General features: G+C 49.4%; 1 protein-coding gene and 2 long non-coding RNA genes across 8 annotated transcripts in view; 2 read left to right on the top strand and 1 right to left on the bottom strand.

Annotated features, from left to right (window-relative positions):
• The first annotated feature begins 107 nt into the window (after window positions 1-107).
• On the top strand, window positions 108-1,569 carry LOC144329019 (uncharacterized). Its single transcript, XR_013394455.1, has 2 exons — window positions 108-174; window positions 365-1,569. It is a non-coding gene; the product is annotated as an uncharacterized LOC144329019 (long non-coding RNA).
• A 6,948-nt stretch (window positions 1,570-8,517) lies between these two features.
• LOC144329018 (uncharacterized) lies at window positions 8,518-10,590 on the bottom strand. The gene is made up of 2 exons (XR_013394454.1): window positions 10,465-10,590; window positions 8,518-9,125 (listed from the first exon to the last, which is right to left on the bottom strand). It is a non-coding gene; the product is annotated as an uncharacterized LOC144329018 (long non-coding RNA).
• NRF1 (nuclear respiratory factor 1) overlaps window positions 9,889-13,669 on the top strand; it is an 80,112-nt gene continuing 76,331 nt past the window's right edge. For 2 of the 6 annotated variants that reach the window (XM_077935374.1, XM_077935373.1), the window contains exon 1: window positions 9,890-10,451. The gene's annotated coding sequence lies outside the window, so the exon portion shown is untranslated. Of the gene's footprint in view, window positions 10,452-13,669 lie in introns of all 6 variants that reach the window. The other 4 variants (XM_077935377.1, XM_077935376.1, XM_077935375.1 and 1 more) reach the window with 3 other exon arrangements.

Here is a 13,669-nt window from a genome sequence, read left to right as displayed (position 1 = left end):
GGTTTCCCATAGGAATGCATTGAAAATCAATCAATGTGTTCCTATGGAGACCGTCCAGGGACAGAGGGGAAGCGCCGTGCGCCTTCCCCTCTGTCCCCGGACCTGTTTTAAAGCAAGGGAAGGGGCAGCGGGGAGAATCGCTTCTCCCCGTTGCCGCCCCTTGGTTCAAAAGGGGTCCGGGGAGAGAGGGGAAGGCGCGTGTGCCTTCCCCTCTGTCCCCTCTTTTGAAGCAAGGGGCGGCAACGGGGAGAAGCGATTCTCCCCGCTGCCCCTTCCCTTGCTTTAAAACAGGTCCGGGGACAGATTGCGGGGCTGGCAACGGGGAGAAGCGATCTTCTCCCCGCCACCCCTTGCTTCAAAAGAGGTCCGGGGACAGCGGGGAAGACGCGCTGCGCTTCCCCGCTATCCCCGGAGCTTGCGGGGCAAGCTTCGTTTTGCGAAGCAAGCCCATAGGGAAATGTGTCTTGCGAAGCGGCTAAGAAAACGAAAAACTCCTTCGTCTAGCGAGTTTTTCGTCTTCCGAGGCGTTCGTCTTGCGGGGTACCACTCTATTCTATTCTATTCTATTCTATTCTATTCTATTCTATTCTATTCTATTCTATTCTATTCTATTCTATGAGAAACTGATTCTGTCAATTATATGACGGATTTATGGAAGCAGACACTGGCTTGTCAGACCAACGGCTGCTTTAAATGCGTGAGGCGTGCCTAAAGTTCTTTCCTTTTTTTCCATAGATTTCGACTTCAGAAGTGTTAGGTTGTGGGCACCCCATACATTTAATGGGCATGGCTTCCTCCACACAAGCCTGGGAACTGCAGATTAGCCTTCACAAAACTGTAATTCCCAACCCCCTTGACGAACTACAGTTCCCAGGATTCTTTGGGTGTGTCATGTGCTTCAAATGCGTGATGTGTGCACAGCCTTAGGCTAAGTGCTTCCTATCACTGTGCTCAGCTCTGGCTCCCGGTGGAGTACAGGGTCAGATTTAAGGTGCTGGTTTTTCATGGCTTGGACCCTCGTACCTACGGGACTGCCTCTCCCGGTATGCTCCACGGAGGACTTTAAGGTCCATAAACAGCAACACCCTAGAGGTCCTGGGCCCCAAGGAAGTCAGATTAGCCTCAGCCAGAGGCAGGGCCTTTTCAGCACTGGCCCCGACTTGGTGGACCGCTCTGTCTCATGAGACCAGGGCCCTGCGGGATCTGATTTCTTTCTGCAGGGCCTGTAAGACAGAGTTGTTCCGCCTGGCCTTTGGCTTGGAATCAACTTGATCCCCTCTTTCCTTTCTCCTTCTGTGATGGAACTCCTATTTGGGGACTTCCCTGGCTTTTTTCTGGCCCTGTGTAGGACCAGTCTGGATAGTTAGCCTTGGTGAAGACTTGACGTTTCCATCCCCCCCAAAGTTTTTTATTTGAGTTTCTGCTGAAATGAGGCTGCATTTTAATGTTGTATTTTAATCTTGTTTTTTAAGTTGAATTTCAATCAATTGTTTTTATACCTGGTGTTAGCTGCCCTGAGCCTAGTCTTGGCTGGAGAGGGCGGGGTATAAATAAATATTATTATTATTATTATTATTATTATTATTATTATTCCCTCCATCCAGCGCAGGCTGCCTTCTCAGGTCACCCATTCAAAGCTGAAAGAGAGGCGGGATCTGGCCAAAGAGCGGCTTGCCCTTCCCCTTCCACCAAAGTATCAGCCCTTGTCCACAACTAATTCCCCTGCTGAGAAGAATTAGCCTGTTTGAGTTTGGGATTAAGGGAAAACAGGTGGCTCTGGTGCCAATACATTTTGCTTATTTGCCTTTTGTTTATAGGCTTCCTCCACCCGGCTACTCCTCCAAATCCTTTAAGGATTTGCCCCTAATGTCCTCCTGGTGTTGACATGGCTTTTTTATACAGAAGCAAAATAAAGAAATAAAGGATCACCTTGTCACGGGCTGCAATTTGCAAGCCATTTCTTCTGGAGTTGCTGCAAAGCAGCGAGAGTGGTTTGGTTTGAGGTTCCTCCTGGAATGTGCAGTGCGACTGTTTTTAACAGTTTTTAGAGCTATGAACTTTTTTGGAAGGTGGGGGTGGTAAATACCCCAATGGAAAAGTTGATGGGGTTGTTATTTGTTGTTAACTTGTTCAGTTTCCAAATCTAAGATAGATTCTTAATTGTGGGCCTGTTTGAAGGCAATGAAAAAACCCAAAGTGTCCCTTCTTCCTTGACATTATTCTCCTGCTTTGTTCATCCAGTGGGACCATCCTCTTGATAGTTTTGCAAACAACCTGCCTGTTAGTTTTGAGCAGGGGTCAGCAAACTTTTTCAGCAGGGGGCCGGTCCACTGTCCCTCAGACCTTGTGGTGGGCCAGACTACCGTATTTTTCGCCCTATTGGACACACTTTCCCCCCTCCAAAAATGAAGGGGAAATGTGTGTGCGTCCTATGGGGCGACTGCAGGCTTTCGCTGAAGCCTGGAGAGCGAGGGGGGTCGGTGCGCACTGACCCCTCTCGCTCTCCAGGCTTCGCGCAGCTCTCCGCAAGCCTTGGGAGCCCGCGGGAGTTCCCGCCGGGTTCCCTAGGCTTGCGGATAGCAGCCTGTTCTGGGGGCTGGGGTCAGGGGAAGCTCGGGCTTTCCCCGCCCCAGCCCCGCGCTTGGGGGGGGGAAATATATATTTTTTCTTTATTCCCCCCCAAAAAAACAAAACCTGGGTGCGCCCTATGGGCAGGTGCGCCCTATAGGGCGAAAAATATGGTGGTTTTTTTGGGGGGTGGTGGATATGAACGAATTCCTATGCCCCACAAATAACCCAGAGATGCATTTTAAATAAAAGGACACATTCTACTCATGTAAAAACACGCTGATTCCCGGTCCGTCCGCAGGCCAGATTTAGGCGGCGATTGGGCCGGATCCGGCCCAGGCCTTAGTTTGCCTACCCAAGGTTTTGAGCAACGTTTCCCTTACATTGGCACTTTGCAAACGACAAAATTAGGCTTGCCGCTGTTTTTCTTGGCTCTGCTCCTGTGTCTTCAGCAGCAGCCTAACACTGGCAAATTTAGCAAGTAGCGTGGCCAGGTCAGGAGCTCGCTTTGTGAGAAACGTTTCCCTGACTAAATCTCTGCCCACCATAGTGGCTGTTGTAGGAGCAGAGAGTTGGTGGGTATGGTTAGCAAGCCTAATTGTTGCAAGCTCCCAGGGGTGTCAGTAAAAAAGCCATTTTGGTATATAAGCAGTACAAGCACTGATAATAAAATAGCAAGGTAGCAACGTCATGCGAGTCTCTCCAACTTCCTGCTGGAAGCTAGATCCTCAGTTCCTGGTGACGTCAGTGCATCCTCTGAGGGAAACTTGTCCGTTGAGTGTCTGCAAACCTGCTTGAGGCTATCCAAGTCCCTCTGCCTTGTATCTCCATGACCTCCATGACCATGGAATCTATTGTCTGATAGAAAGGATTTACCAGGATTCACTGGAATTCCTACCAACACAGCAGGCTGCGAGGCTAGCGAAGTGAGCAGCTGTTCATCACCTTGCAAGACTACTGTTCCAGCATACCTGCTTTATTAAACAAACCTGCGTGAGTCTGCCTGCACATGGGATGCTAGTAGAGCACATAGTCACTGTGGTTCGTAGGAATTTAATTTTAAAATTAGGTATTGTAGCCTTATTGGAGTTCACCGATTGGGTCTGCGTTGCTCCGGGACGGGAGGAAGGAAGTCAAATGACACCGAGGTTGATTCAAAGAAAGAGTTTATTTTGCTCTCCGGATAGCAGAAGGCACTTGCGTGATCAAGTCCACAGCAAGTCCAAAGAAATGACAAGTTTCATGCAGTATATATATCCTCCAGGCACCCTCTCCCTCCTTCCAACCACGTCAGCCTATGTACGCAGGTTGACATCACATATGTTCTTGCTCTGGTATTCTTAACCATAAAAGGGTTTCCTTCCTGTACTTCTGACCATAAAAGGGTATTCCTCTTCCTACTCTTATCTGGGAGGAAGAGGTCATCATCTCCGGGAACACGCTTTTGGCGTTTTTCCCGGACATCGGCCTGTGCGTCTTTTGTGGTCAGCACATAAGATAAGGTACTGATGTATCTTCTCTGTTCCCCTAGAACAGGGGTCTGCAACCTTTAAGACAAAAAGAGCCACTTGGACCCGTTTCCGAAGAAAAAAAAACTGGGAGCCGCAAAACCGGGAATGTGACGTCGGGACGGTGCATGACTAACGCATGCACCGCCCCCATGCGACGTCACAGCCAGTACAGCACCCGCCACAGTGGGGAGTGTCGGGGCGCACAATGTGCCTCCTCCCCTCGCTAGTATCCACCCCGGAGCCACGGCAAAGGTGTAAAAGAGCCACATGCGGCTCCGGAGCCGCGGGTTGCAGACCCCTGGCGTAGAAGAACAGCCAGGGTCATCCCTTGCCGTGACTGATAAAGGAGAGAACTTTTTAATGCAACTGTGTCCTTGTTATGCTTTTGCTCAACAGCTCAAGTTTTACGCATTTTAGAGTACTCTCTTGGAGAAAGAAGAAAAGGAGGGGTTTGAGTCAGTTTTAAACTTACTGCACAGAAACCCATTCCCACATGAAATTAAATTCCTACAGCTTGAGGGAATTTAGCAGAGACTGAATCTCGTGTCTGGGTCTGTTGCCTTCTTCTCCCTTTCTCTGCTGTATGGCACACCTGAAGTTGAGCGTTGAAGGAACTTAAGTGACCCAAGAAGAAACACTCCACTTTACCTGGATCCCTTTTTCCCTAAGGGCCTATCTAAGCTAGCCTAATTTCAGAGGCTGGGAGTGCTGTTTTGGTCTACACTGATCCCCTTGGGGGACTGAGACTCAAATGGGCAAGCAGCAACAACACAGAACGACCAGTGTGCATTGGTTTAAATATCAGGAAAGCAGTTGCATAATACACAGGATGTTGCAGGTCAGCTGCTTTCCGCCCCTTGTTCCTCAAAATGAACCTCCAGGCTGTGTTTTCCCGCCCCCTCCCTCCGGTTTCTCACATCACACCCCCATCGATTATTCATCCAGCTTTCCCTTATGTCTTGATGGCGCCAGAGTGCCACCACCCCTTTGTATCGGGTAAATATTGTGTATTTAGCCACCAACCCCTCGATTCTCATAGAATCATAGAGTTGGAAGAGACCACAAGGGCCATCGAGTCCAACCCCCTGCCAAGCAGGAAACACCATCAGAGCACTCCTGACATATGGTTGTCAAGCCTCTGCTTAAAGGCCTCCAAAGAAGGAGACTCCACCACACTCCTTGGCAGCAAATTCCACTGTCCAACAGCTCTTCCTGTCAGGAAGTTCTTCCTAATGTTTAGGTGGAATCTTCTTTCTTGTAGTTTGGATCCATTGCTCCGTGTCCGCTTCTCTGGAGCAGCAGAAAACAACCTTTCTCCCTCCTCTATATGACATCCTTTTATATATTTTTGAACATGGCTATCATATCACCCCTTAACCTCCTCTTCTCCAGGCTAAACATGCCCAGCTCCCTTAGCCGTTCCTCATAAGGCATCGTTTCCAGGCCTTTGACCATTTTGGTTGCCCTCCTCTGGACACGTTCCAGTTTGTCAGTGTCCTTCTTGAACTGTGGTGCCCAGAACTGGACACAGTACTCCAGGTGAGGTCTGACCAGAGCAGAATACAGTGGCACTATTACTTCCCTTGATCTAGATGCTATACTCCTATTGATGCAGCCCAGAATTGCATTGGCTTTTTTAGCTGCCGCGTCACACTGTTGGCTCATGTCAAGTTTGTGGTCAACCAAGACTCCTAGATCCTTTTCACATGTACTGCTCTCAAGCCAGGTGTCCCCCATCTTGTATTTGTGCCTCTCATTTTTTTGCCCAAGTGCAATACTTTACATTTCTCCCTGTTAAAGTTCATCTTGTTTGTTTTGGCCCAGTTCTCTAATCTGTCAAGGTCGTTTTGAAGTGTGATCCTGTCCTCTGGGGTGTTAGCCACCCCTCCCAGTTTGGTGTCATCTGCAAATTTGATCAGGATGCCCTTGAGTCCATCATCCAAGTCGTTGATAAAGATGTTGAATAAGACCAGGCCCAAGACAGAACCCTGTGGCACCCCACTAGTCACTCTTTTCCAGGATGAAGAAGCTTCTAAAGTAGGGTGTTGCCGTCTGTCTCTCCACCTGGGACTGAAATCACACAATCATAGGCCCAAGCAGCTCTGAAACCTTCCCTTTCTGCCTGCTCACCTCTATGCTTGGGACGAGAGCGATGGCATAAACGGAGCTTCCGACGTCCTTTTGTCCACCGTCGTTGCCAAGGCACCAGGAATAAAAGCACCAACTTGGGTGCGCATAGAACCTGTTGATAATGCAGGCAAGCTACTGTAAACTGCCCTGTGGTCCACACACCAGCTCTAGTGCTCTGAAGCGCAGGGTGCGAAGGGAGCAAGCAGGCAGTGGCAAGAAGCTGAAGCCACAGTATTCTGTCTTGGCAAAAGGCAGGGAGCAGAGAGACCGTTTTCTTCACAGGAGACTGGAGCTGGTTGAGAATCCCCTTGCTAAGCACTTCTGCAAAACGTTAATCTTCCCTTTGTTCTGCTATCAGCTGTTCAGGAGGCTGGCTTGCCCTAGGATTAGGATTTCTTATCAAGTGTATTTGTGTGCGCAGTGGGAGTGTAAAAATTCAGCTTACTGTATAATCAGCAGAGGGAAAGCTGTTCAAAACAACCCCCCTCAAATATCACATGCAGCTTTCCCAAGAGCCTTTTGTAAGTGGCACCTCACCCTCCCCTTCCAAACCAGGTCTTTCCTAAGGGAAAGGATGGGTAGAGGATGCCCTGTGGAGCACATTAAGGCAAAATCTTCCCTGCTATCTGCAATCCTAGCCCTTTACCTGGGAGTAAACCCAATAGGGTGGCGCTGTGGGTTAAACCACAGAGCCTAGGACTTGCCGATCTGAAGGTCGGTGGTTTGAATCCCCGCGACGGGGTGAGCTCCCGTTGCTTGGTCCCTGCTCCTGCCAACCTAGCAGTTCGAAAGCACATCAAAGCGCAAGTAGATAAATAGATACCGCTCCGGCGGGAAGGTAAAAGGTGTTTCCGTGCGCTGTTCTGGTTTGCCAGAAGCGGCTTAGTCATGCTGGCCACATGACCCAGAAGCTGTACGCCGGCTCCCTCGGCTGATAAAGCGAGATGAGCGCCGCAACCCCAGAGTCGGCCACGACTGGACCTAATGGTCAGGGGTCCCTTTACCTTTACCTTAAACCCAATAGGACTTACTTCTGACACGGTTAGGATTGTATACTGTAGTAACACTTTCTGGAATGCCTTCACCAAGCTGAACATCCCAGCGCCTTCCTCCCTGAGCTTCAGAAAGGGCAGCATCACACCCACCATGGCAAGTGCTTTTGGCATCTACAGACTAAGCCCTATTGAACCCAGTAAGAAGCACTCTGCTGTAGAGATTGGATTTCCAAGTCCCCTTTTAGCCATGAGCCCCACTGGGCGACTTTTAGACCAATCACTGCCTCAGCTTGACCTACACCACAAGGTTATTGTGAGGGTAACGGGGAGAGAACTGTGAATTGAGCTCCATAGAGGAAAGGTAGCCTATAAATGTATTAAGTAGTGAAATAAATAAAAAATATGCCTAGGCGTATCTCCCACCTGATTCTTAAGATATTGGGCAAGGCAAATGCCCAGTCTGAAACATAGCTGTCAACGTTTCCCTTTTTTAAGTGAAATTCCCTTATTCAGAATAGGATTCCTCGCAAGAAAAGGGAAAAGTTGACAGCTACGGTCTGACAGGATGCAAGGACCACCGGATGACATATCACTCTTCTAAGAAGGGAATGCATTGATGGAATGATACCATGTATAAGCTAGGTGTGAACAGGAAGAAACACAACAGTGGTGGGATGTAGTGGTGGCACTAGAAGCAACCCTCTTCTGCTACACACACATATAACATGTATGCAACACACACAGTCCATGCACCAGTACATTGTTGTGACCAACAAACCTGGCATCAACTATCCACCCACCAGTACCACAACACAACCAGAATCTTTAGCATGGGCCAGACTCTGCATTTCACTAAATCAGTACATCTGCTTTAAGAAACTGCAGAAACCAAATTCTTGATGCTTAATAATGAAGTCTATTGAGAACCTGAGTATTAATGAATGAGGGAAATGTTTTTTTTTCTTTTCAAAATTGGAACACAGGGCTATTTGTATGTGCAAAACTGCCTCCAGGGTGTTTTTCATGCATACACCAACACATCACACGCTAGGAAATAACACCTTTCTCTCTGCATGCACCCATTCCTGGAGGCAGCTCCAAACTTCGCTCTCAAATATTTGGATTGTGCAACAGGGAACTCCCAGGGTCTTGCATTCTGTCAAAGGCACGGCCTGGTGGCTATTACAAGATAAGTCTCCCTGCCACCAGCGTCCAAGCGGGAGGTTTTTCAGAACCCCTGCAAACAAGGATGTGCCAGCCTGTGAATGTTAACAGTCTTTCACAGCTGGATGACGCAAAAAGCCACACACACCTTTTAATGCAAGATTTATTTATGAGCATTGATGAACCATTTGATATTTCAAAAATCTCTAAGCAGTATACAGTATAAGACATGCAACATAGTCATAATCAAACTGCCAGAGTGCCAGCCTAAGCCCGAGGACAGTCAAGTTTCAAATCCCACTCACGTCTATCCTACCTTGTAGGATTGTTCTTAGAATGAAAGGAGTGAAGAAACAGCAAAACCCATGTATGCCATCCTCAGTTCGTTGAAGGAAAGATAGGGTAAAAAAATGTGATCTAATATGAAAGAGAGATGCAGTGTCGTATGACCTGGAACTGGCAACCATAATGTTATGTATTGATTTTTTGCTACCTTCAGTTGAAATAATTTTGTAATGCTGAAAATACACAGGGATGTTCCTATGAACTGAAAAGACTCAGTGGCCCAATTTGAATAAAACGGCATGTGCTGCTTTATATACATAGATGCAAATTCAGGACTCCAAGCAAATTCAGGTGTATGCGTGTTCCACAGCGCTTTGCAGCACACCCTACAGTCCAGTATTATTATTATAATATATTTATTCCACAGTCTTGTTCTATGGCAGGCACTTAAGGTGGCTTAAAGATAAAATAGCTGAAAACAAAAGGGGGGTCATTAAAAACAATTAAACATTAATAGAATTTAAGCCATATATATATATATATATATATATGTATAATCTATTCAAAACATACATACAATTACCATAAAAACAGCACAGCACCACGCCTCTCGTTAAAAGCAGTTGGCTGCCCAAAGCTGGCATTATGTATTTATTTATACCGTACATAAAAATGTAAAAAATAAGTTCTAAAAAGGCTGGTGGCACAGAGGCGAAGGCCAGGAGACAAGTGGCCTCGCCCTCCCATCCTCTTAACCTTATTAGCCATCTTTTGCCCAGTATTGCTTGAACTGTAGATTGTAAGCCCTTCGGGGCAGAGGCCTGCATTTCTTCCCGAGCCTGTTTTGCAAAGCCACGAGGGTGCCGCTTTAACTGGCCCATGCTTGACGTCCCAGGCCCCTGCTTATCACCGGGCTCTTCCCCGCTCCCTTCACTACCACCCTCCCTCCTCCTTTCAAGGGGCGCCGCCTCCTCCTCCTCCTCAACATGGCGACGGGCGCCCATTGCAGAAAGAACACCCGAAGACCTTCCCAACATGGCGAGCCTCCCCCCCCCCGCCCTCCTCAACATGGCGCCGCCTTCTCTTCCGAGCGCCTAGCGCCCTTCCCATCATGGCGGCCGCACAGCCCGCTCGGATCGGGGACGCTTTTGCGAGCCGACCTTCCCAAAATGGCGCCCGTTCGTCTTCTCCCCCCCTCACCACCCCAACTACGCGCCCCTCTTTCCGACCCACGCCGCCAGCTCTCCAGGCCTATTAAAAGCCTCCCCCCGTCCTCCCTCGGTCGTTTCACTATCGGCGTGAGGAGGATTAAAGCACAGAAAACCCAACCAAAGCCTCGTTGCCCTTCCCATCATGGCGGCGCGGCGGCTCCCCTCACGCCGTGCGTCCTCCCTCCCCCCTCCCCTCCGGCCTGGTGCTGCTCCTGCCACCACCGCCCGACTCGAGTGCCGCCCGAGCTAGGCCCGTTCTGAGGCGCCCGCCTTCCCGGCTTTATTTCCCCCCCTTTGGCTCCCGCCATCGCGGCAGCGGCTCCTCAGCCGTGAGGTGAGGTGGCGAGGCCTCCTCTCAGCCTAGGCCGCGCCTGTTCCCCTCAGCCGAGGAGGGGCGCGCGCCCGCTCCCCTCCTCCTCCTCCTCCCTCCTTCCCTCGCTCCCGCGTGTGCGGGTCTCCCGCGCCCAGTCGCAGCAGCCTCCGCCGCCACATCCCGCCGCCGCCGCCCTCCTCCTCCTCCTGCCTGCCTGCCTGGCTTCTCCTTCTTCCTCCACGGCGCAGGCCCGCCGCAGCGCAGCCGCTCTGAGGTGAGTGTCCTACCGCGCAATCTCCCAGCAGCTCCTCACTCGCCTCGCGCCAGACCCGGCGCAGCCGCAGCAACGCGGGGGCCCCGCACCTCCTCGCCCTCCGCCTCCTCCTCCTCCTCTTCCCAAGAAGAAGAAGGAGAAGAAGAAGAAGGGGGGAAAGGGCCGCCAGCCGCCCCCGCCGACCGGGCGCGCGCGCGCTCCGACCCCCCCCTCACGAACAACCCCCCCCCCCTCACACCGGGGCCGCCGCCGCCGCCGAGGCCTGACTAGGCCCCGAGGAGCCTCTGAGGGGAAGGAGGGAGACTTAGGCCGGACGTGAGGGAGGGGGGGGGTTCCCTTTAAAAAATAGGGAGTTATTTTGACCCTCTTTCTGAGGGGGGGGGGAGGATGAAGAGACCCTAACTCGGGGGGGGGGGAGGGCTGTGTTGTTGTTGTTGTTGTTAATACTATTATTAATTGCGCTTATTTTATTTCCCGCCCTCTTGTCGCGCTAGGCCGCGACTCCTGGGGTAGATTTGCACGGCTACTTTATATTCCATTCCCCCCCTTTTTTTTTCTTAATCCTGGGCGCGGGAGGGAAAGGGGCGCGCGCGCCTTTTTTCGAGGAACCCCCCTTCCTCAAACACACAGTGTCAAGATGGGGGTCTTCCTATTTTTCTTTCCAACCCCCCCCCCCCCAAAATCTGCTTTCTTTCCAAATCCTCCTTGATTTTGGACGTGGAGATGGGGCGGCCTCCTGATGAAATCCAGGATAATTCCAAGAACAACCTCACCCTTCTCTTTCCCCCTTAAATAGGAACCCCCTTTTTTTGTCCCACCTCCCCATTTTGAGAAAGGGGGGGGGCATAAGGTACTGGTTGGAGAGCAGTAACTTTGAAGGATTTGCCGGCCCCCACCCCTTATTTTTTTCTTCCTTTCTTTACTGGAGGCCAGAGACTTTAAAAAAAAAGAAAAAAGATTTTCTGTCTTGCACAAAGGGGAATTTTAAAGTTGAAAGGTGGGGCGAACTTACCCTAAATAAATTCATTTAATCTGTTGATAAGAAGGGAGGCAGTCACCAGGTGTTTTTTTGTGATGCGGGGGGGGGGGGGCATAGGAACCCAGCCTAATCTCTATTGTTGGGATTCCTAACAGAAGTGCAAACTTCTGTCTCAAGTTGATTTCCCCCCACTGACCGCTCTTGATCCCCCAGTCATTGAGAAGGGTGGGCCCTTGCATGCTCTGTAAGAGAAATAATGTGTACCACTGAGATATTGACAATTGAAGGGTGTATAAATTCTGCTAAATAAATGTATTTCTCCTGGGTTCTGGTTATATGTAGACTTGCATCTTTTTAATGTTTAAATGCACCCACCCCAATCCCTTTGGACAGTGCAGAAGGGGACCACAGTGCAGGTGCCTAACGTATTCCCACAGTCTTTACCTGTCCCTAAATTGGTGTGTGTGCTTTTACCCTTTGACTGGTTGACATAGAAGGAGGATTCCCTGTTTGCCTGAAGAAATGCAGGGTGCTCCGTCCAGGGTGAGGATCCTTGCAAGAGAGCAAATCTGTACTCTTAGACAGGGAGGAGATGGATTCCTTAGACAGCTCTCGTTCCTGGAAATGGGTGGATTAAGGCTTGGAAGTCTTTGCAGCTCTGGTAGGGAATGCTAGAAAGCTCATGGCTCATTGGCTGTGCTAAGGGAAGCAGAGCCAGCTCTAGCGAAACTGTCATTGCTCAACTTGCTGCTGTAGCTTCCCAAAAAAAAGCAGGGTGGGGGAGGGAGAACCTGTGGCCCTCCAGTTGTTGGACTACAACTCCCATCATCCCTGACCCATTGACCATGCTGGCTGAGAGTTGGAGGGCCAAAATCTAGAGGGACACAGGTTCCCCCTCTCTACCAATGAGGGCCAAGGTTGTTGCCCAATTCCCTTCCCTATTAGAACCCAGGCACTGGAGGAAAAGGCAGATATCTCACTGGTTCTTTCAATAGGTTCAGGGACTAGCACAGCCTTTAGGCACCCTGCTGTTCAGGATCTGGCCCACAGCGTTGGAGATGCCTTTAGTTTGTGCATTTAGTGTCTTGCAAGTGCCTTTCAAAAAGGAGTGCTCCATTCCTATCCTAGACTCCTTCCTTCCTTCCTTCCTTCCTTCCTTCCTTCCTTCCTTCCTTCCTTCCTTCCTTCTTCTTTCCAATATGTTTGATGTGTGAAGGGGCCGTTGGGTTTTTACCCCCACATTAACTATGTCTCGGAAGCAGGTGATGTACGAAGAGGTAGAAGTTTTGTCTACTAACCCTCTTCCCAAACTGTGTTGGGAGGAATGAGCCAAGGCTCAAAGTTGCTGTAGCAGAGGAGCTGCTTGTCAGGGGAAGTGGCAGACTGCCTATCCTTTGCATATCAATAGAAACTGGGTGTGGTGGAGTTCCTTTTATCTAAGGCAGGCTAGGCTTTGAACTGTGCAGGGCTGCAAGGGCACTGGAGGAGAGAGAGAGGGAATGGCTTCTTCCCTAGACCTATGGTTATGTGGGAGTGGTTTGAATAGAACTTAGTGCATTTAACACAACTTGGATAAGAAGTGTATGGCGGAAGCTGTAGCACAATTTGTTTGAAAGTTAACCTCTGTGTACCAATTTTTCTGGTGTTGTACTGGAGGCCAGAGACTTGTGCAGATACAGGACTTATGTCTCAGTGTATATGAAGAAGTTTGTATGCACACGAAAGCTTATACCCAGAACAAACTTGGTTGGTCTCTAAGGTGCTACTGGACAAAATTTTTATTTATTTATTTATTTTATTTCTACTGCATCAGACCAACACGGCTACCTACCTGAATCTAGATACAGCATATGTAAGATACTTTGGTTAACATTGCATTTTCTCTGGCATAACTTGCCGTGTTAGAAACTCAAGATATATAATCTAATTGCCCATTGGCACCTTAAACCTGGGTTACAGTTGCCACAGTGGAGTGTCTCACTGCCTTTCCCCCCCAGTGAAGTTTTCTTAAACAAAAAGTATTGATTTCATCTCTACACTACTTTATATTTTAAAGAACAACTCTCAAAGTGGTTTGCAACGTTTTAAAACATCAAATGAAACAATCCAGAATAAAACAAATGAAAGCTTCAAGGAAAATATTTCAGATCTTTCTCTAAGTGACATTTTGCTTTCCCCAGTCACCAGTCTGGCGTCCAGAGATCCCCACATGGTCATCGTAGGAGCTGTGTCAGTCGCA

Source organism: Podarcis muralis, chromosome 10 (assembly GCF_964188315.1).
Source record: "Podarcis muralis chromosome 10, rPodMur119.hap1.1, whole genome shotgun sequence".
NCBI lineage: Eukaryota > Metazoa > Chordata > Lepidosauria > Squamata > Lacertidae > Podarcis > Podarcis muralis.
The sequence above is the reverse complement of the archived record's forward strand: the minus strand, read 5'-3'. Positions and strand labels throughout refer to the sequence as shown.